Genomic DNA, 25330 nt, shown 5'->3' with positions numbered 1-25330 from the left:
TGGAAGTTATGTAAGAATATGGTTAGCAAGTATGTAAGGACAAGATATGTTTCTTGGAGAGTGGTATTTATTGTATAATGACACAATGGCCATGAGGTGCTTACAGGCAGGTACAACACCATCTTATGAAACCAATATAGTGCTACTGGCTGTAACATATTTTGTTTGTAAATTTTGTTCAAGTTTAGGTAAGGAAAAATTAGACAAACAGAGACCTACATTAAAAACTCTTAACAATTTGTGGAAAAAATCAAAAGGATCAAAATATCACAAACTGACATTATGGCTATAATAAATTTAGTTTAATCCTTTATCCAAGTGTGTGCAAACAAAGTTTGTTTCTTATGCTGTGTAGGATTTTCTCTGAGAAGTACTTCCATGGGTAATTCAGATCTAATAACAAAATATAAACAAATAATGATATACTTTATGAAATATTTTGAAACAGGATGTATGGAATAATCGACCACTGCTACTAGCAATGCACGTGCTTTTAAACAATTCCTCCGTCCTCTACTTCCTAACTCTACCACTAGTTGGCGCATGCACATTATTTATACATCAAAAGGAGTGATGAAAATGTTGGGGGGGGGGGGTGCGCGTTATCTATCGAAAAATACGGTATATATATATTATAGGATAAATATTACTTGTTCCTTATAATTCAAGTTAAAATGTTGTAAAATAATCTAGGTTTTTCAAGAATTGGAAATAAAATATATATATTCAGGACATGGACTGATCATTACTAACATCATATTGCAACTAAAGATGTGCATAAAATCATGTGGATCTGTGCACATCACAGATTACAAGAAAAGTTTTTGTAATTGTTCATAGCGATATTTTCATGCTGGTTCAGGACACGAGCATATACAGAGGATTTGAAATAAGAAATGATCACCATTCAACTTTGAGCAGGAAAAATATGAATTTCATATTGAAAACAAAAATATGCAAGAAATATTTAAACAGAATCAAAGTTGAGCAACTCTCAAAGATGAACTGCAGGCTCATGTATACAAATATTACTCGAGAAAAATTAAGTTTGAAACAAGCGTTGAAATAAATATCCGAAGAACGAATTCTTTTTGATCTTCACACAACTATTCCAGAGTGGAATGAAACATTTTTTTTATAAATATATTTCTATCTGCCTGAAATAATTGATTATTATTATTATTCAGGCCTCCATGGAGTCAAAAGAATCATCGTGGGAGGTCCTTCCTAAAAACATAAAGTCTGTCAAGACTCATCGAGGGGGAGGTCCCCCCCTAAGAAACACGAAGTCTATCATACCACTCTTTAAACTCATTGACCGTTCTTGCTCCCACCACTCCATCAGGCAATGCATTCCACAGTTCAACCACCCTCCACGCAAAGAAACCACTCCTTGCCCTCTAGCTCACAGTTTCCTTTCGTAACTTCTAGGGATGGCCTCTTGTCATCGCTCCTTCCCGCTGTTCAACCAAGCGAAAGAACTCCCCAGTGTCAACCCTGTAACCACCTCTCAACAGTTTAAAAGTCTCAATCATATCACCTCTCCTTCTTCTATCCACCAAACTCTGCAGTCCACATTCCCTCAGCCAATCCTCATAACTATCCTTGTACAGTCCTGAAATCATCTTTATCATCCGTCTTTGTATCCTTTCCACAGTTAATTTATCCCTTTCAAATCCTGGGGACCAAATCTGAGAACAATAGTCCAAGTGTGGTCTGATCAGAGACTTATACAACGGAATGATAACTCTCTTATCTCTGCAGGTCAGTGTCCTCATAATTGCAGCAATCCTCTGTGTTACCTTCACCACCTTTGCAATATGTCCCCTAAACTTCAGGTTTCTATCATCAACCCCAGATCTCTTGTCTTCCCTACTTCCTCCAGTATAACCCCTCCCATAGAGTATGCAGCATCCCATCGATGTTTCCCAAACCTCAAGATCTTACATTTTGCTGCATTAAACTGACACCCCCCATTCATTTGCCCATCTATCTAGCTTATTTAAATCCTCTTGCAGGGCTACCACATCTGCACTATTACTAATAATCCTTCCCAGCTTCGCATCATCCGCAAACAACTGAATAACCCCTTGCAATCCACTGGCAATGTCATTGATATAAAGGTTAAACAATATAGGTCCTAGTACTGAGCCCTGTGGGACCCCACTCGTAACCCTCTGCCTCCTTGAAACTGCTCCACCATACACAACTCTCTGATACCTATCAGAGAGCCAATCCTGAATCCAGTTGACCAATCTGACATCCAGACCCAAGTGCTGCAACTTAAATAAACTTCACTCTCAGAAAATAATGCTCTGTCTAAAAAAAGGTGTGCACAGGCACACACACATATATTTATATTTTAAAAATCCATGACAGAACACACACACACACAGCTTATATCTTCTGTATAAATAAAATTTTTCTTTTACTTGTTAATAGTAACAATAAATAAAGGTATACTATATAGAAATGAGGCGCATTAAAGATCTGACGTTATTTCAAAGCAAATGTATGTAGAAACTATGAAAGTTTTATAAATTTGACCTGAGAACTTATGAGAATCCAATCCTCAGCATCAGAGTTGCCCTAACTTGCACTACTTACATTATCAAATGTAATAGCAGTAAATGTAAAAGGCAAATATACAGATACTTGGGCAGCGGTCATGTTCATTTGAGTAGTGCAAGCTAGAGCAACACTCTGATGCTGAGGACTGTATTCTCATACGTTCTCAGGTCAAATTTATGAAACTTTCATAGTTTCTACATACATCGGACTCAAATAATGTTGGCTTTTTAACATTCACTATTCCTATAAAATTTATGTTCCCAAAATTATTGTTATGTTCCCAATATATATTGTGTGAGTTCAAGTCTTTCATCATTGGCCTTCTAAGCATAAAAGTGGCACCGAAATTCAGGAGAGAGAGAGAGAATGAAATAGTGATAGAGGTTTCAGTGACCAGTTTTTGATTGTTGACCCACTGGGTACTTCTAAAATGGTCATTTGACTTTTTACTCATTAAAGGAAAAGTCCCAAAAAGGGGAGAAAAAACCCACTAAAACCCTAACAAGACTAAACAAATAAAAAGATGAACATTAAAAATACTTTAAAAACCAGTATTCATGTACCGGTTTTATTCTTCATAGAATAAAAAAATTTTCATAACCTAATAAATGGATAAAAATAATAAAAACAAGTGAACAAATTGAGAAGACCTGGCCCAAGAGATCCTGCCCTAAATGGGCTCAGGATAGCCTCAATGTTGGCCTTCGCAGACTGGGTTTGTTCAGACCAAGTGCCTATGTTGGGATAAAGTGAAATTAGACTAAGATGACAAAAATGATATTAAAATCTAAGTTTAAAACATCATGAAATCAATGATATTACAGATATATGCAAACTTAAATTCTCCCCTTTGTGATATGACATATGATTAGTGGATATAGCATCCCCATAGGAACCATTCCTCACCCTAGAGGTATCTTTCCTGCTTCAGAAATTGAGGGAGAAGGGCAGAAAAGCAGTTCCTAATTCGATGGTAGATTCTGTTTGGTGAGGAGATATTTTTTACGTATTTTCCACATATGATATTTTAGAACACTGATGAGAAAAATTAGGTATTTTTTGTTTTTCCTTACAGAGTAGGCAGGTGGGGATAGGGGAACTACAATAGTACAGGTATCCCTTGTTTAACACGGGATTTGATTAACACAGCGAAATTAATTGCAACAACTCCTTTATATACGCGGCAAGAGTTTTAATTAATGCGCCTTTAAATTTACCACACAAAAAAACATGCAAGCCTCAAGGAGGGTTTCCTGGCCGAGAGGAAGAAAGTCATGAGCATGATGACGTTGATGATAATGGACCTGATCATCCAAATTCTCTTAATGATCTTTGTCAGAATGTGAAAGTTTTATTTTTTCGACCAAATACGACATCATTGCTACAATCCATGGACATGGGCGTAATTGCAAACTTTCAAAGCCTATTTTCTTAAAAAGACATTCTCAAAGGCAGTAGAAACAACAATGGGAAAAAATGCAATTACTCTCCAAGAATTCTGGAAAAATTTTAACATTAAACACACAATTGAAAACATTCATGACTCGTGTCTTCTAGCTGCATGAGAGAGAGAGCTGTTTTTCCAAACAGCTCTCTCTCGTGCGCTAATGACTAAGTGGTTTTCAAATTCCTGGGAACAACGTCGTTGAAGAAATCGTTGCATTTGGTGAAGACCTTGGTTTTGATGGTGTTGAAGCAGAAGATGTTAAAGAATTATTTGATTCAAATTCAAAAGATTTTAGTGACAATGATCTTGAAATTGAACAACAATGCACATATGAAGACAACGAACAAATGGAATGCGAAGATGAGGTTTCACAGGAAATAACAATCAAAGAACTAGATGGAATATTTTGCAGTTTAGAATCGCTTAAGAAGCAAGTAATGGGTATGGATTCAGATGTTAATCGAAGAATACTTCTTTGTCGAGGTCTAGAGTCATTTTGCTTGTTATTGTAGAATTTATTGAAAGTTTATTTTTCAACTGATTAGAGTATAATAAATTTAGTTTAATCCTTTATCCAAGTGTGAGCAAACAAAGTTTGCACCTGAAAGTATCTTCAGGACTGGGGTAAGGTGGTACAACACCAGAACACTCCATGCAAAGGTGGAGCACGCTACCAATACTCCTATCTCAGTATCTCCCATAATGCAAAACACATCTCCTTGCGGATATGTCTAATGTTATGCATTAAGGGAAGGGCCACAACCCAGACTAGTTTCGACCTTTATTGAGGTCTCCTCAGTGGGAGCCAGGCCCAAGTGGAGATACCAGTGAGATATGAGTGTTGGTAGCTTGCTCCACCTTTGCAAGGAGTGTCCTGGTGTTGTACCACCTTACCCCAGTCCTGAAGATACTTTCAGGTGCAAACTTTGTTTGCTCACACTTGGATAAAGGATTAAACTAAATTTATTATACTCTAACCAAGTGAAAAATAAACTTTCAACATCTTTCTCTAAATCCAGAGTAATTTATTAAAAAAGGATGGTACACCATTTGGCAACTCCTATAGGTAGAGATGACCTGCTAATGCTTCTGCCTGGTATCTCCACTTGAGCCTGGCTCCCACTGAAGAGACCTCAATAAAGGTCGAAACTAGTCTGGTTGTGGTCCTTCCCTTAATGCATAACATTAGACATATCCGCAAGGAGATGTGTTTTGCATTATGGGAGATACCGAGATAGGAGTGTTGGTAGCTTGCTCCACCTTGGCAAGGAGTGCCTTGGTGTTGTACCACCAGGTACAACACCAGGGCCTGAAGATACTTTCAGGTGCAAACTTTGTTTGCTCACACTTGGATAAAGGATTAAACTAAATTTATTATATTGTAGAATTTATGCTGATAAGAAAAAACTAAAACTGTTCAAACAACTCTTGATAACTTTTTTTGATAAAAAATTGCAGTAACTAATGTAACTGGTAATTAGTTTACGGAATTAACAATGCATATAAAGTATATTAATTAAAGGTAACTTTAATAAATAACTTCTATATTTCGGCAACGTCACGTTGCCATCTTCAGGAACATAAAGATATGGTATGTGCACGCAGGCACTAACAAAAGCAAATGAGGAAGAAAGCAAGAAACTAATGTTGTTCCTAAAGTCCTAATGGTGCCCTCTGATGAGCTAATTTGGTTGACTTGGCAGTTGGGCTGAAGTTCTCAAAATGTAAGTCTCCCAAATTTGTTGAGGTTAGGAACGTTTTTTAGAGCTGCTGAAGATTCCTTGAATAATCCCTCGTATTTAAACTTGCTGCGGTGTATTATTTTTGTTTTCTTCCAATGAATTCTATGGTGGGTAAATAAGGCATGGTCTTCCAGCCCAGAGCAGCTGTACTGGTGAAATCGGATGTAGTCTTTGTGTTCCTGATATTTGTTGTTCTGCCTGTTTGGCCAAAGTAGGACAATTTGCAGCTGCAAGGGACCTGGTATACACCAGGTAGGTCTAAGGGAAGAGGTTGGTCTTTGGTAGAGCAGATAAGGGATGCCAACTTTTTATATGGTCTGTAACAGGACGTAAGGTCATATTTTCTGAGGATATTGGTTATTTTCTCAGAGGTGACTTGGATGTAGGGGATGGTGATAGATTTGGTGTAATCTTTATTGTGAAGGGAGGGAAGGGGTTGTGGTTTACTGGTTTGAGTATTTTTTGGATTTTTTTGGGGTTATAGCCATTGGCTAAGAAAGTGTTGTGGATGTGGTTTAGTTCAGTAGTTAGGGACTTGTCATCTGAGCAGATTAATTTCGCCCTGTTATATAGTGTTTTTATAACCCCATATTGTTGTGAGGGGGGGGGTGCTGGTGAATTTATCTGCCAGTATGGGTGGATTTTCTAAACAGAGAAAACCAAAGATCCATCAAGCTGGAGGGTGATTAAAGTGTCTAGGAAGGGAGGGTGTTGTTTTCCTCTTTTTCTAAGGTGAACTGGACTCTGGGGTGTTGGTTGTTTAAGTGTGTTAGGAAGGAGTGGAGTGAGTCTGAGCCATGTGGCCAAATAGCGAACATATCATCCACGTAACGAAGCCAAATAGTGGGTTTTTGTGGGGCAGAGTTTAAGGCTTTCTCTTCAAAGGTCTCCATAAAGAAATTGGCCAAGGGTGGGGAAAGTGGTGAACCCATGACTGTTCCCTCTATCTGTTTGTAGAACTTTCCTTGCCAAACGAAATAGCCTGAGTTCATAGTGAACTGAAATAGGGCTGAGATATCGGGAGGAAACTTGGCTTGGATGAGCTCTAGGGTTTCTTTGAGTGAGACATTAGTGAATAGGGAGGAGACGTCAAAACTGACCATTATGTCAGTGTGTTGGAGTGAGAGGTTTTCTACACTGGCTTTAAAGTGGGCTGAGTTTTTTATGTGTGATGGTGTGTTACCAGTATAGTGTGCGAGCGTTTTGGCTAAATATTTGGGTAATTTATGTGGGGAAATCAATGCCATCCACTATGGGACGTAATGGCACATTTTGTTTATGTATTTTTGGGAGTCCATATAATCAGGGGGGGGGGGGATATAGAGTTATAAGGTTTTAATTTGTTAGTGACTTCCACAGGCCAAGAAGTGCCTTTCTTAAGGAGTCTGTGGAGAGTTCTAATCTGAGAGCTGGTAGGATTATATTCAATAGGGAGGTAAGTAGTATGGTCTAGTACTAAAGCATTAAGCTTACCTTTGTAGTCCTTTTGATTTAGCACCACAGCGGCGTTTCCCTTATCCGCTTTGGTGATTACTATTTTTTTGTTATTCTTCATTTCTTGTAGGGCTGCATATTCGTCTTTGGATAGGTTGGTTTTTGGAGGTTTGGCTTTAGTGAGAACACCGACTACATCCAGTCTAACGTTGTTGGCGATATGGTTAGGCAGGTTGCGAATCCCACGTTTTATTTGGATCATGATATCTTCGGCAGGTATTCTTTTAGGAGCTAGGGCGAAATTGTGACCACGTGCAAGTGCGGTGAGTGCCTCACCGCACTTGCACGTAGACCTACCTGGTGTATACCAGGTCCCTTGCAGCTGCAAATTGTCCTACTTTGGCCAAACAGGCAGAACAACAAATATCAGGATTTCAGAACACAAAGACTACATCCGGTTTCACCAGTACAGCTGCTCTGGGCTGGCAGACCATGCCTTAGATACCCACCATAGAATTCGTTGGAAGAAAACAAAAATAATAAACCGCAGCAAGTTTAAATAAGAGAGATTATTCAAGGAATCTTCAGCAGCTCTAAAAAAACGTTCCTAACCTCAACAAATTTGGGAGACTTACATTTTGAGAACTTCAGCCCAACTGCCAAGTCAACCAAATTAGCCCACCAGAGGGCACCATTAGGACTTTAGGAACAATATTAGTTTCTTGCTTTCTTCCTCATTTGCTCTTGTTAGTGCCTGCGTGCACATACCATATCTTTATGTTCCTGAAGATGGCAACGTGACGTTGCCGAAATATAGAAATTATTTATTAAAGTTACCTTTAATTAATATACTTTATATGCGTTGTGAATTCTGTAAACTAATTACCAGTTATGTATGACCAACGTATAAGCCTTGCTACTAGAAAGTAACTAATGTAGGTACAAGCATTTATTAAACATTTACTTTGCATTCATTTTTTATCTTTCCTAATAGAGTACCATATAAAATGAATTATTAATACAGTAATCGATTATGGACAAATTGTAATTTTTACCATTGATTATTATATTTGATTAAAGCAATTTTGATATACACAGTAACATCAAGGGATTAATTAATCGCGTTAATCAAGGGATACCTGTACTACATCAGAGAAAGTTGGTACCGGGATCTTAAACACCTCGGCCGGTCTCCGACAAATGTCCTGCACTAGTGAACACTGGTAGAAGAGCTGCCCCACAATTTCAACTTTGCAAAAGGGGTCACGAGGTCAGGGGTCATATGTATGCATGTGTATGCGTGTACGTGTGTGCGCGTGCGTATGCTTTTCTCAGATGGAGCATTATTTTCACTGTTCATCCATCATTTGCTATGGTTACTCTGCTACTGTTACTATCTAGTGTCAACTTGCCATAAGACTGGCTTTCTGAAAGTCACTAGCAAGTTGTGTATGATGGAGTAGTGTCTCAGAAAAGGAAGGTGACCAGTGGCATGTCTCAGGGTTCTGTTTTTAGGCACCAGCTGTTTAACTTATTTGTTAATCAGCGGAATGTATGTGGGACATCCAAAAAGTAAGTTTCAATGAGCTGTCAGAGAAACAAAAATATACTTACAAAAAACACTTTATGGAAATTAAAGTAAACATCTTTCACTACTTTTCTACATAATTTCTGCCATTGTTCAGGCACTTATCATACCGGAGCACCAAGAGTTGTATACCTTCGTTGTAGAAGGTTGCCGCCTGTGAAGCAAACCACGTATTGACTGCTTCTTTGACCTTGTTGTCGTCTTGAAACCACCGTCCACCAAGAAAAGATTTCAGATGTTTGAACAGAAGAAAGTTGCTTGGCACGAGGTCAGGCCTATATAGGGGATGATGGAATTGTTCCCAGCTGAAGATGGCGAGAAGTTGTTGTGTTACGCTGGCCGTATGTGGGCGAGATCACATTCTGATTTATTCTGATCCAGATTTATTCTGGATCACATGATGCAGTTTCTTAAGGGTTTGGCAGTACATACTCGAGTTGATTGTGGAGCCTTGACCCAAGAGGTCTACCAGCAAAATTCCTTGTCTGTCCCAAAACACAGTGCACATGATTTTCCGAGTTGAAACCATTGTCTTCAATTCTGTCTTGACTGGTGATGAGGGGTGCCACCACTCCATGGACTGTTGTTTGGTTTCAGGAGTTGCGTGCGACACTCAAGTCTCGTCTCTGGTGACAAGTCTCTCAGGAAAGTATCACCATCTTCATGGTAGCACGTCAAGAATTCCAATGCACTGCCCAGCCGATTCACTTTGTGTTGTTCTGTAAGCAACTTCGGCACCCAGCGTGTACACAATTTCCAATAATTCCGTTATGGAAATTAAAGTAGACATCTTTCACTACTTTTCTACATAATTTCCACCATTGTTCAGGCACTTATTATACCAGGGCACCAAGAGTTGTATACCTTCGTCATAGAAGGTATTCTGGAAATTGCAGTGAGAGTGACATCATAGTGCATCCACTATTCTGTCAAATCTTCTCTTCAACTGAACGCACCAAATCGTCAGTCACTAAAGATGGTCGCCCAATCCTTTCATCATTGTGCACACCTGTCCTTCCTTCATTAAAAAATCTTACCCATCATACCATTGAATCCCTCTGTGTGTTTTCCATAAACCTCAATAATTTGCCGATGAATTTCAGATGCTTTAACGTTCATTCAAGAAACGGATGACTGACACAATTTCACATGCGGCAGGTGATTCGATTTTCTTAGACATTATAAACACACACTAAGAAGCATACGCACTGCAAGAATGTCTGAAAATGGCGCCAACATCTTGCTAAGGAATCAACAAACTCAGCATGCACGTGCACCATTGCGATCGCAGCGCTGCAGTGAAAATATTTAAAAAGGGAACTTACTTTCTGGACGTCCCTCGTATGTATACGAGAGTTGAATTTTTTGCTCTCATTCACAAATGTATCTTCAGAGGAATGAGTAACTTGTTCCGATATGGATAGCTATCCGGACAGGAAAATTTTGGTCAGAAATTTTTCCAGTCAATATCAGAACTGGAGATGTTAATCTCAGCCATGAAGATGATGTTATACTCCTAAATAAATCAAGTACAAGTCTGCAGGATTCTCTAACTAACTAAACTGAATAACTGCTGTTAAAAGTTTTTTCACTTAGTTATAATATAAATTAATGATGCTAAGAAATTATATTCTTGGTTTCATCCTTTATCCAAGTGTAAACAAACAAAGTTTGTATGTGAAGTCACTTCATGATCAGATGCAATCAGAAAAAAAAAAGTTCCCTTTGAATTGTTCTTAGAGGAACATTTTATTTTGATTCAAAGCCATTTCAACTCATGGTTTGAAAGAACCAAAACTTGGACTCGTTGGCAGACAACGAAGAAAACCCTGATTCAGCCAGAGAGGCATGTGGTGAGGTTGTCACAGAATGGATAGAAAAATTACAACACCATGGTGGACTCAGGAAGTTAAAGCAGCGGATATTTCAGGAAATGTAATCAGTGGATATTTCATGTGGACTTGCTGGGTATCTTCAAATGTCTGCCAATGATGCAAAGTTAAAGAAGAATTAGCAGGAGTAGTGCTGATGTTAATTCTCTACAGGAAGATATGAACAGACTTTGTTTGCAGTTTTAATATCAATAAATGCCAGGTATTACGCTTTATTATTATTACCTAAGATCCCATGGAATCAGAGACACAACTAGGAGGTCCTTTTGTCATACAAACAGCTCATTATACCATGCCTTAAACACACTCAAATTCTCTGCAGACACCACACTCTAAGGCAAGGAATTCCAATCATTCATAACTCTGCATGCAAAAAAACCTGCTTCTCACTTCCCTATTCACATCCTCCTTATACAACTTCCAGGGATGACCTCTTGTTCTCCTCCCCCCCCCCCACAATCTCCCACCATTTTCTGTAAAACCTCTTCAACACTGATCCTATAACAACCCCTTACTAACTTGTATGACTCTATCATATCATCCCTCTTCCTCCTATCCACTAGACTACTAGATTGCATCTTCTCGACCTTTCCTCATATTCGATATTCCAGAGATCAGAAACTACCAACTACTGACTACAATTAGTCAGTTGCCTTTGTACCCTTTCCAACATCTCTTCGTCCTTTTGTAAACCAGGTGGCCAAATCTGTGCACAATAGTGTATGTGCAGTCCAATCAGAGCCTTATACAATGGAACAACAATCTCCTTACTTCTACAAGTCAATGTCCTCTGCATCATTTCCAGAATTCATTGTGTTGTCCTCACAATTTTAGCAATGTGTCCTCAAATGTTCCCCTAAATTTTAGATCCTTATCCATCATCACCTCAAGATCTCTTATTTCCTCTACTCTCACTAAGCTTAAATTCTACATCCTCTCTTTGTTTCCTAAAATACAAAACCTTACATTTTGCAATATAGAACTGGCATCCCCACTCCTGTGACCATTCATTCAATCTATTCATGTCTTCTTGTAAGGCAAGAACATCTGCTCTACTCTTCATTGTTCATCCCAACTTTGCATCATCTGCAAACAACTGAATATCCCCATCCAAATCCTTGCCAATATCATTAACATACAGGTTAAACAGCAATGGCCCTAAAACAGATCCCTGAGGCACATCACTAGTGACTTTCCTCTTCCAGGATGTTGCTTCTAAATACTTGCTGATACCTATCAGATAGCCAATCTCCAATCCAATGCATTAGGCTAATACCCAGCCATATCTGCTTTAGTTTGACTATGAACTTATCATGCAGTAATCTATTAAAAGCCTTTGCAAAATCTAAGTATACTACTGTGTATCCCTCATCTCTGTCCAATAAAGCAGTCACCTTATTGTAATAAGTAAGTAGATTACTAAAACATTATCTACTTTTAGGAAATCCATGCTGTCCATCAAAGATAATACCATTGTTGTCAACCGTTAAACTTGTGCTTCCGAGTTTTATCGCAATTGCAAGTATCTCTTTTGTGCAAAACAACCGGTAAACGGAATACAGAGGGTACCAAGGAGCCAGCTACTTCTACACAACTCGTAAGTACCCATAGTACTTCCTATTAGTTATTATTCAATCAAAAAAACAGCCAAGTGAAAGCACCCAATATGCCAACCATGCGAAATAAAGATGGCGCCAACAAAGGCCAGCAACGAAAGATTACTTCAAGTCCCATCAGCATGGTGCAGCTGATAGCCAACAAACTGAAAGACAATACGAAGTGCCACAGTTGCGAAACCGAAATTACCGAAAGGGAAAAAGGCATATCGTGCAACTTCTGCCGCAACTGGCTACATACTTCCTGCGCAAACGTAGAGAATTCGGTACTCAAGTTACTTATCGAACTGAACCAGCCTTTTTTCTGTTTGATATGCCTCCCCTCCATTAAACAGCTGCTAAACATAGGCAAACGAGTCAAAGATCTAGAACAACACCTCAGTAATATGATCGATACTTTCTCGTCCAAAATCCGAAAGTTGGAAACAAAGCTCGAGATATTCGACAATCAGCGGCCGATCACAAGTGCATCTGTACCAGCTAACAAACCCCATGATTTAATCACATCAACAGTACACTCGTCACTCGAGGCCGAAAACAGGAGACTCAATGCCGTTATTTTGAACTTCCCGGAGGAAAAGGGTAAATCTCTAAAAGAAGAAGTTAGCAAACTAGCAGGCGAATGCAACTTCGATCCCGGAAACATCATCAAATGTCATCGATTTGGTCCCGTAAAAAGAAGAGAGGATGGAACGAACTATCCACGTCTCGTCAAAGCGATCTGTGATACACCGACAAACATTTCCAAATTAATAATGGCGATAAATAGCAAGCTAAAGGACAGTAGCCCCCAATCACGTGTACGTGCTTGACCTGACTTAACCTTTGAACAAAGGGAACAAAGATGCCAACTCCGAAAACAGCTAGAAGAAAAACACCAGAATGGAGACAACAGCTGGACCATAGACTACAAACCAAACTAGTGCAAAAACCAAGTGAAGCTGCTAGCAGCCACCAAGGAGACCAGTATGCAGGCACTGCATAGGAAACGTGCAAGACCCCAGCAGTCAAAACCATTCCCCACAGACCCTTGCATATCCGCCAGATCAACATCCGTAGTCTCAACTCCAACCTTAATAGCATTCAATATCATCTGCAGTCAACCAAACCCCACCTACTCTTCTTAACAGAAACACAAATTTCACCTTCCTCCAGCACCATCCAAACTATTCACTATTTAATTCCTTTCGACCCAAGGTGGTGTGTGTGCATATATCTGCTCTGACATACCCTGCCAGAGAGCACCTAACCTTGAATCGCCCAATTTTGACCTTCTTTGGCTAAAAAAATTCAACTGCTGTCTCTATCGCTCTCCCAATGCCACCAACCACTCCAAGCTCTTTAACTTCCTCTCCTAAAAAGTTGATTTCCTCCAGTCCCACTATCCTAATAGTGAAATCATCCTCCTAGGTGATTTTAATGTTCATAACACCAACTGGCTTTCCTCTTCCAGTTGTACAGATCTTGCAGGCAGAGATGCCGAAATCTTTGCCATCACCAATGACCTTACACAAATTGTTCACAAGCCGACGAGAATATCAGATAACCCAAATCACTCCCCAATACCCTAGACTTCTTCCTTACAAACGATCCTTCCAAATATACAGTGAATGTAGTGAGCCCCCTGGGTAATTCTGACCACAACCTATTTCTCATCTCCTGCCCAATGCAACAACGCTCACGTAGTCACATCTGCACAAGGATAGTCTGGCATTACAACAGTGCTAAATGGGACAGCCTCCGAGACTACTATGCTTCATTCCCATGGTTGGACTACTGTTTGCAGTATTCCAATCCTAACATATGCACTGAACACATCACCAAAGTAATCCTCACTGGCATGATAACATACATCCCCCACACCACTCTGAACTGCAGTCCCCTATCCTAACCCTGCTTCTCCAAAAAATGTGCCAAGGCTGTGCAAACGAAAAATCAGGCATACCACAACTGGATCAAATAAGAACATCAACCTCCTTCAGTACCTATACTGAAGCCCGAAACAGATGTAAAAAAAGTATCAATGGTTCCAAAACAGAATTTGAACAGGCAAAAAGCAGGAAGCTTGCAGCCTGTCCTAGCGGCAGCTATGCCTTTTGGTCTCTCGCCAAAGCAATTGGTCGTAACTTTTGCCCTACACTACTCCCACTGCTACCATACCCAAATGGCTCAATTGTAACATCCCCCACAGAAAAAGCTAATCTCCTAGCTTCACACTTTGCCTCCAATGCACGCATAACCAACAATGGCAAATGTCCCCCAGTCATTCCAACTGCCCAACACACAATGCCCCCTGTATCCTTTTGCCATAAAGAGATCATAAACCTGTTGTCAAAATTAGACACAAAAAAAAGCCCCTGGCTCTGATGGCATTCCTCCAATTGTCCTGAAAGTCTGTGCAGCAGAACTGACTCCTATCCTATGCCGTCTATACATGCTCTCTTACTCCACCGGTATATATCCCAAAGCCTGGAAATTGGCCTATATTCAACTCATTCCCAAAAAGGGTGACAAATCGCTGTCATCTAACTACTGCCCTATCTCACTCACCTCAATCCTATCTAAAGTGATGGAGAAAACCATTAATTCTCAACTCCTACTCTACCTTGAAGGCACCCAGCTATTAAATGACCACCAGCATGGATTCCATCGATGACGATCAACAGGTGACCTGCTGTCATATATCACCCATCTCTGGACATATGTCATGAGAATTTTTGTCATGAAAAATTTGGAGAATCCCAAGTAGTCGCACCTGATATCTCTAAAGCCTTTGAACAGGTCTGGCACAAATGCTTCTTAAGCAAACTCCCATCATTTGGACTGTCTCAGGACTTCTGCAGATGGATTGCCAACTTCCTGTCTGGATGCACACTATGTGTGATGGTAGATGGCTCCCTATCCTCCCACTATCCAACAAATACAGGGGTCCCACAAGGTTCAGTTCTCTCACCGACCCTCTTCCTTCTATACATCGACCAACTTCAGTTGACCTCCAACCCAATACACAGTTTTGTAGATGACAGCACATAGCACTCCTCCCTTACATTTGATAAACCTCGCCCCATACAACTCACTTCAACCCACAGAACATCAACCACAACTTCCCTTAACGCAGACCTCCAAAACATCCTCCGATGGGGCTCAGATAACTTCATCAACTTCAATGCTAGTAAAACCCAGTTCTGTCTTATTTCACACAAAAAAGAACCTTTTCCCACCAGTATTATTTTCGATGACACTCAAATTCCCAGACAAGATGAAATCTCTCTTCTCGGAATTACCATGACATCAGGCCTCTCTTGGCATAAACACATTACAACCATTGCATCCTCAGCTTCCAAAAAACTAGGCTTTCTATTTCGCTCAAGATGTTACTTTACTTCAAAACAACTGTTAACCCTATACAAATCGCAAATCCTCCCAGCTATCGAATACTGTTCTCACATTTGGAGTGGGGCTCCTAAAAGCTCCCTCAAAATGCTTGACTCAATACAGAGGAGAGCAATTAGACTGATAAATGATCCATCTCTTACTGACTCACTCCCCCACTCTCACATAGACGCTTAGTCTCTGCAATTTGTATATTCTACAAATATTTTCAGGGAAAATGCTCATCTGAAACAACATCAATAACTCCCCCACTCTCTACTAAACCAATTGGAACACGTACAGCCACCTCGAAACACACAGAACAAGTTTCTTTTCCTCCTCCTTCATCCCTGCTACTGCTGTACTGTAGAACAATCTTACCCCTGATATATTTCTCAAGGAATACAATATACAGGCTTTTAAATTGAATGTTAACAAGTTCCGCCTCTCCCATCCCACTACCCATATACGGTACTAAAGTACTATAGGTTGAACAGCCAACCTCTCGTATATGAGCCCAACATAAAAAAAAAAAAAAAAAAATTCTGGATCCTGGTTCTCACCAGCCTCTCCAACACTTTAACCACAACATCTGACACAAAGATAGGCTTATATAAATTTGATGCTTGAGTTCTGTCACCTCTCTTATGAAGCAGCACACTCTTGCCTTTCTTCCACTTCTTTGGAACTTGACCTAGTGCAAGACTCATATTAAACAAATATGTTAAGGAAGATACCAACTCCCTGGCACATTCCTTCAAAATATATGGTGATATATTATCAAGTCCCACAGCCTTATTAACATCAAGTTTGCAAAATTCCCCATATACCTCTTGCTCACTTACAACCAGTCTCTCCTTCTCATCATCAACTTCTCTCAAACTCTCCATGATGTCACAATCACAAGAATGAAAGACTTTTATGAACACTCATTAAGTATCTCAACTATGTCCTCTGTAGCAGTTGTTCTTATACCATTTTCTCCAATCAATCTCATCCTTCCATAATCATTTATTTTTTTGCTGGCTATATGAAGCCCTTTGGCTACAAAGAACTGGGTTTGATTCCCGTCAGTGTTGTGAGGAACCTTTATCTGGTCTCTTTTGATGAAAGGTGAGTTATAATCTCATATGAAAGTAGGGGGTTTTCTCACCTGGCTATATATCGAAATAACTCCCAGGGATTCTTTTTGACTTCATCAGCTAACTGCTGCTCATACTTCACTTTTGCAACCCATACCAACCAAGTCGAGCCTCCGTATTTCACATATATAATGCACACATATAGATGAAGCCCTTTGGCTACAAAGAACTGGGTTTGATTCCCGTCAGTGTTGTGAGGAACCTTTATCTGGTCTCTTTTGATGAAAGGTGAGTTATAGTCTCATATGAAAGTAGGGGGTTTTCTCACCTGGAAACTCGGGTTTTTCGTACCCCAGAAGAGGAAAATCAGCCCTGTGAACTGTAATCCATGTGAACACACATGGATTACAGTCATGAATATGTCCCAGCCATATGCTGATCACAAGCCCGGATAAAATGGGGGGGGGGGGGCAATGGTGAATGACTGTAAAAATCTCACCAGGAACACTTTTGGGCAATGCCTACAAAGTCACCTAGGGTTGGAGACAACTGAAGGGAGAAACCACCAACAACCAAGTCACCTTCCTTGCCTGTTCTTTGTAATCCTTATGGAATTGATTATTACCACTACCCTTATCTTGCTTCCATAATGCCTTTTTACTCTGTCATTCATATCACAGCTACTTTATTTAACCTTCTGATCCTTGGAATACATTTAGACATCGCTTCTACTAGATAGTTCTTGAATATATCCAAGCATCATTGATCTCCTTTCCAGACAACTTCTCATTTCATGCTACACCCGCAAGCTGTCTCCTGAGTTTCTCATAATCACTAGCCTTGTAGTTCCACATATGCCCTTTCCTAACAGAGGTTCTCAGACTGCTGGCAGCCACCCAGGTAATCACTTCATGGTCACACTCACCAATTGGATGGTGATTTGACACCTCATTTATAACAACATTCTCTGAGATGATCAAATCCAAGACCCTCAATTCTTACATGCCCTCTGTTACCTACCTGAGGTAGTTGTCCCTCAAAAACTGAAGAAACTTACTTTATTTACTTCCAGTTGCTATCTCATCATTCCGGTCTATGTTGCTATAATTAAAATCTCCCATAATGATCACTCTTTTCTTATTTGCTTGGCTAATTTGATTATACATTTCATGGTCACTACCATCCACATTACTAGGTCTATAACATCCAACTAAATATTTCATTCTATTCACCTCTATCTCACTTTGGGTTGCAGACACATAACGCTATGTGCTGTATTAGAGAAAATGGATGATATCTGAGATAAAGGAGTGATGATAGACAGTGGACTGAAGTTCTGAGGGAACATTGCAAGTGTTGCAAAGACTGCACATTGTACTACTGCTATGATAAAAAGTACAATGACATGTAGGGATAAAGAGGTGGTGCCTCTATAAGGCATTGGTCAGACCACATATATACTACTGGGCTCAGAGTATTCATTGAACAAAGACAAATGAACAAAGTGATATCAGGACTCTGGAGGGTTGGTTATGAAGAGCATTTGAGAGAATGGGAATTACAGAAGTTGGGGAATAGGAGGAAAAAAATTCAAGTTAGTTAAAGGATTCTATCAGATTAATACAGAAGGTATTATAAAAAGAGCGGATGTTAAGACGGGAAGAATGAGAGGTCATCCCTCAAAGTTGTACAAAAATGTGGTGAAGAAAAGAGTGAGGAGTAGATTTCCTATATAGAGAGTTGTCAGTGAGTGGAATGCATTGCTGGAGTGCATTGTGAATGCAGGTAGTGTAAATAACTTCAAAGTTCATTACGATAGTCATGTTTCTGGTTGAGTAGGCATCCCATGATGAGTCTGTTGACTTCATGGATGTTACCAAAATAATAATAATAATATTCTAGATATCTGGAGTTGATTATTTGGAAATATTGCTAAATGAAACAGTGAAAGCACATTCGTCAAAAACATTCAAGAGGAATGTAATCAGGAGTGTATATCAATAATTGAGGTAGAAATAGCCACCAAAACCTGAAATGTGGAAAAGCAGCTAGAGTAGACAATAACTGACCAAAATGCTCAAATATGGAGGCATAAAAGTCAGTGCTTACACTACATACAGGTCTGGTGAGAAGGTCAAATTCCAGATGATTGGAGTTGAGTTCTCATAGTAACAACCTATGAAAAAGGAAATAAAATTGAATGTGAGAATGAAAGAGGAATTTACCTACTGATTGTTTGTTAAGATTTATGCAAGCATACTTGAGAAAAAGCTCAGAAAAATTCTGGAAATGGAAAATTGGAGAAGAACAAGCTGGGTTTAGACCAAACATAGGTTGCCCAAATCAGATTTTCAGTTTAATACAAACAGTTGAGAAATCATGGAAATATAATAAGGATCTGTATTTAAGTTTTGTAGGTCTGAAAAAGACATAGGACAAAGTAGCAAGAGAAAAACTGTTCAAAATATGGTGTAAATGGGACATTTACACCATATTTTAATGATATGGTATAAATGGGACACAATATCATGAACAATATTGTTCTTGATATTTATCACGAACAATAGTCTAGATTTGAGTTGTAAGTCAGCAGTCAGAATTGAAGTGGTACAAGAAGATGGTCTGATATTAAATCAGACATGAGACAATGGTGCACATTATCTCCACTGTTCTTCTTCATCTACATTATAAGAATCATAATATGAAGAAGAGCAGCATTAGGTCTAATATTAAAACTAGAGAGATGTTAATCTCAGCTATGCAGATGATGTTATACTCCTAAATAAATCAAGTACAAGTTAGCAGGATGCACTAACTAAACTGAATAACTACTGTTGAAAGTTTTTTCACTTGGCTATACTATAAATTAAAGATGCCAAAAAATTATATTCTTGGTTTCATCCTTTATCCAAGTATAAGGTATGCCAGTATGCCAGCCTGGCTGGCCGAGTGGCTAGCGTGTCCGCTCTCCAACTAAAAGATTGTGAGTTCGAATCCTGCCGTGGGCATGGATGTTTGTGATTGTCTGTGGAAATACTAGTGGTGGTGGTGGTCAGCGGTAGATGGCATTGGTGTACTTGAGGTCAGTTGGATTTGAGTGGTGGAGACAGGGTTGTAGAGTAGGTGCCCTCTCTCTCGATGAGTCTTTGGACTCCCTGGAGGTGTGAAATAATAATATAATAATAAGCAAACAAAGTTTGCATTTGAAGTCACTTCACGACTGGGCTATTTGAATATAGAGGCTATTGACTTCACATCAATTGCCTTAGTATCCCATAATGCAATTCGCTCATCCTTACAGACATGTATAATGCTATGCATTATGGGAAGGGCCACTACCCTGACCAGTTTCGATCTTTATTGAGGTCTCATTAGCGGGAGCCAGACCCAGAAGTCATATTTCCATATACAAGTAGCCAAAAAATGTCACCCCTTATTACTAAAATACTCTGGATTAGAGAAAGATGTTGAAAGTTTTTTCATTTGGTTATACTATAAATTTGCGAGGAAGTTCAGAGGAAGGAGATTACCCGATATTAAAAGAAGTCATTGTAGCAGTTAGCTCCTCAAAAATAGGAAAATCACCGGAAATTGATGGTGTCACAATGAAACTGATACGTGAAGGAGGTGACATCATCATAGACACCTTGATAATTTATTCCAGGATGTATGGAACACAGAGACTTGGCCTTCTGATTGGCAGACTTCTGTCCTTGTGCCTATTCCTAAAAAGGGAAACAGCAATAAATGTAGTAACTATAGAACAATAAGCCTTATTAGTCATCCAAGCAAAATCCTGTTAAAAATACTATTGTCAAGAATCAAAAAGAAAATAGAAAGCAGACTATCAGATGAACAAGCAGGTTTCCAGAAGTCCAGAAGTACAATCGACCATATTTTTACAATACATATACTAGGCGAAAAATACATAGAACATAACAAAATAATCTGTCACAACTTTTTAGACCTTCAAAAAGCTTTTGACTCAATATGGCACGAAGCATTATGGAAAATTTTAGAACATTATGGTATTGACAACAAAATCATTAGGATAATTAAATCTGTTTATTCTTCATCTGATATGAGAATTGAAATTAAAAATTACAGCAGTGAACCATTCTGGGAAGAACTGGGGGTAAGACAGGGATGCATCTTGTCCCCTCTTTTTAATTGTTTTCTGGAATATGTCATAGATGAAGCTCTTCATGAATATGACACTGGAATAGTAGTTGGCGGACTAAGAATAAATAACTTACGTTTTGCAGACGATATCGATCTTCTGGCAGAAAGTGAAGAAGAATTACAAGAGATAACCAGCTGTGCTTTCGGAACATTAAAAAAATATGGATTATACATAAACCTACAAAAAACAAAAACAATGATAACCTCAAAATCAGACAAACAGATACAAATTGGCAATAAACAAATTGAGAATGCAAACAAGTTCACTTATCTAGGAAGCACGTTGAGTCAAGATGGTCGTTCAAAAACCAACATTAAATACCGAATTGCTAAGGCAACCGTGGCCCTACAGAAGACCATTGTGGGGAGATAACAGAATAGCAATAACAACCAGACTAAGACTAATTGACACCTTGGTGAAGTCTGTCCTCTTGTATGGTTGTGAGGCCTGGACTTTATTGAGGGAAGATGAGAGGAGACTCCTGTCTTTTGAAATGAAAACTTACAGAAGACTTTTGAGAATTCCCTATACAGCTCACGAAACCAATGAAAATGTCCAAAAACTGACTGATTCAAAAGCCAGGAGAAAAAGGGAAAATATTCTGACAGTCATCAGAAGAGGACAGATGAAATGGTTCGGACATGTGGGGGCTAATGGCATTCCAAAGCAAGCACTAGAAGGAATCGTTCTGGGACCAAGGGTTAGGGACTGACCTTGATTAAAATGGACTGATAACATCAAGAAATGGAAAAATTCCTCCCTTTCTCAACTGACATCAAGAACAAGAGACCAAGATGATTGGAGGAGGCTTCTGACAGTCATCAGAAGAAGACAGATGAAATGGTTCGGACATGTGGGGGCTAATGGCATTCCAAAGCAAGCACTAGAAGGAATCGTTCTGGGACCAAGGGTTAGGGGCTGACCTTGATTAAAATGGACTGATAACATCAAGAAATGGAAAAATTCCTCCCTTTCTCAACTGACATCAAGAACAAGAGACCAAGATGATTGGAGGATGCTAACAAAGAATATCACCTACCAGCCATGAATGACCCAACGGTTCATTTAGGACTATGGGAGAAGAAGATACTGTAAATTAAAGATACCAAAAAAATTATATTCTTGGTTTCATTCTTTATCCAAGTGTAAGCAAACAAATTCTGCATGTGAAGTCACTTATGACTGGGCTACTTGTATTGCCTTAGTATATTGCCTTAGTATTGAAACCTCAATAAAGGTCGAAACTGGTCTGGGTAGTGGCCCTTCCTATAATGCACAGCATTATATATGTTCATAAGGTTATGTGCATTGCATTATGGGATACTAAGGCAATCGATGTGAAGTCAATAGTCTCCATATACAAGTAGCCCAGTTATGAAGTGACTTCACGTGCAAACCTTGTTTGCTTACACTTGGATAAAGGATGAAACCAAGAATATAATTTCTTGGCATCTTTAATTTATTGAATAACTCCTGGAATAAATTTGGTATGAAAATCATCAGTAAAAAGAAAGACTATGTAAACAGACAGGAACACAGAGAACATCAACAGCATCCTGAACAGAGAAGCTCAGGATGCTGTTGATGATACAGAATAAGTAAAATATATAGCTATTTAGGCACAGTTTTTAGTAGATGACAAATTAAAAGATTTCATTGGAAGGTGAGTTGGCTGATCTTATATGGAGGTAGCAGGGTTTTCCCTTCTGGGAACTCAGGCTTTTCATTCTTTGTACAGGAAAATCAGACTTCAGAACGTGTAATTTACAGACAAGAAATACTATTGGTAGTAATCAAGGGTGGTAGATGGTGTTGAGGGTAGTTGTGTGCAGTGGAGTACAGTGGAGCACCCTCCTGATGAGTCCTTGGACTTCATGTAATAATAATAATAATAATAACAAAAAGAGATATAGGCAACAGAATAAGCAAAGCTGGGAGTCAAGTGAATATATTTATATGGAATAAGAGAGAAATTAGTCAAAGCACTAAACTAGATGTGTACAAGACAGTGTTCAAACCAATTTTAAGTTATTGATCTGAGAGTTGGGTTAGAAATAAAACATTTGATCTCAATGTGGTGATTTGGAAATCACCACATTGAGAGTTCTGAGAAAGATTAGGAGAGTGAACAGATGACATCAATAGCGTATTAAAACTGAAGATATTAGGAAGGAACTTGGCATTGTTAGCATTCAAGAACGTATGAGCAAGGCTAATCTAAGGTGGTATGGTCACTTAAACAGAGTGTTAGAGAAAATGTTCCCGGGGCAGAGCTGACCACTACCGGCTGCATCCCCAGGTGGCAGATCGGGGAACAGCCTTCAGATATGGAGGCTAGCTGCGATATAAGCAGAGCAATCTGGCGAATAAGCAGCCGTGGACCAATCCCTGTTAGCTCAGCGACTGAGCTATCAGGGCGTGGGGGAGCAGAAGTGGCAACTCTGTCTCACTTAAAACCTCACAACGCCCAATGACAACTCGGTGACATGGCAAGTAGTGCCGCCATTAAATAAGCACCTGCTGGGGTCACTGCCCCTGACATTGGGAAGCAGCATTATCAGTACTGACACAAGGCTGAAGCCAAATGATGATGGAAAAGCGCAGAGATTTGCAGATAGAAATATGATTATATTGTGTACATCTGTAATACTGCGGAGCAGAAAGCAAACGGAGAAACTACTGCTCTACATTATCTCCAGAACAACCATGGCGAGCAAACCCTTACAATTGGCCCCAAGTTCCCGGCGTCCCTTAAATGGGACAGGGGTGCAAAGAATCTCCGGGCTCAAAATGGTGTCCACTTTTAAAATCGCAACTTGGAATGTCAGAACTCTGTATGAAGCTGGCAAATTAAGAAATGCCACAAGAGAAATGAAGAGGCTGGGCATCCGGATTTTGGGAATTTGCGAGACAAGATGGCCAGGATCTGGAAAGTGTCAACAAGATAATACAACAATGTATTACTCTGGGAATGATGAGAACAAACGTCGACATGGTGTAGCTGTAATAGTAGATGAAGATATCGATAAATCAGTAATAAATTGGATTCCATTTTCTGAAAGGATAATGCTGTTACAACTTAAAGGAAACCCCGTTAACATAAATATTATCCAAGCTTATGCACCCACAGCTGACAAAAGTGAAGATGTTGAAGAGTTTTATGAACACCTAAAAGAGATTAAAAACCTAACAAAGAAACATGATATAAACATAGTGATGGGTGACTTCAACGCAAAAGTGGGAAGAGGGGGATGATGGAGAAATTGTTGGAGAACATGGCTTAGGCACCAGAAATAACAGAGGAGATCGCCTAGTTTAGTTCTGTCAGGAAGAAGATCTAACAATAGCAAATACCTGGTTTAAACTTCCACCCAGAAGACTGCACACTTGGAAATCGCCTCAACATAACTGACATAACGTTGTCAGAAATCAAATTGATTACATACTGATAAATAAAAGATTCCACAGTAATATAAAGAGTGTAAAGACTTATCCTGGAGCAGATATCTCATCAGACCACAATCCCATAGTTGCAGAAGTACGTCTTAGATTAAAATCAGGTAAAAAATCACAAAAGAAAAAAAAGAGAAAATTGATGTAGAAAAACTGAAAGACCCGAACATAAATAAAAGTGCCAAGACACAGCTTAACTTGCGATTACAACAGATTAACATAGAAGAAAATAAAAGAGTGGAATCTGTTTGGAATAGCTTAAAGAATGCCATTGCAACAACAAGTATTGAAGAAGAAGGTTATGTGAATAATATAAAACAACAGGAATGGATGACAGATGAGATTCTTTTTCTTATTGATACAAGAAGAATGTACAAAAACAAAGACCTAGCCAGATATCCAGAAACACATAACATCATCAAGAAAAAATAAAAGAAGCCAAGGAAAATTGGATGAAAAATTTATGTACTGAAATTGAACTGCTTCAGAAGAAACATGATAATTTCAATCTGTATAAGAAAATCAACAAAATTTCCAGAAAACTCAGGAAAAAGCAAATAGTGTCTCTAAGAGACGAAAATGGGAAAAATTGTTCTAGAAGAAGAGAATAAAGCACAGATTTGGATAAAATATGTAACAGAACTTTTCAATGATACTAGACAGAAGCCTATAAATATAAAAGATAACATTCAAGGACCAGCAATCATGAAATGCGAAATAGAGAATGCTATACAAACAAGTAAAACAGGAAAAGCCAGTGGACCAGATGGTGTGCAAACAGAATTTTTAAAATTAATAGAACCAGATAACATCAAACTTCTTGAAAAACTATTTAATAAAATATATGAAAGTGATGAATTTCCATCAGATTGGCTCAAATCTACATTTATCTATCCCAAAGAAACCCAAAGCGAATTCATTCCTGTGGTGACTTCCGACTTATTAGTCTA

General features: G+C 39.0%; 1 protein-coding gene across 1 annotated transcript in view; it reads right to left on the bottom strand.

Moving 5' to 3' along the window:
* Positions 1-25330, bottom strand: part of LOC150097371 (multiple coagulation factor deficiency protein 2 homolog) — a 67317-nt gene that overhangs the window by 30408 nt on the left and 11579 nt on the right. The gene's annotated exons all lie outside the window — the stretch shown is intronic.

Source organism: Typopeltis vanoorti, chromosome 17 (genome assembly GCF_054136105.1).
Source record: "Typopeltis vanoorti isolate ZY-2024b chromosome 17, IOZ_Tvanoo_1.0, whole genome shotgun sequence".
NCBI classification, from domain to species: domain Eukaryota; kingdom Metazoa; phylum Arthropoda; class Arachnida; order Uropygi; family Thelyphonidae; genus Typopeltis; species Typopeltis vanoorti.
This window is presented reverse-complemented; position numbering and strand designations above follow the sequence as displayed.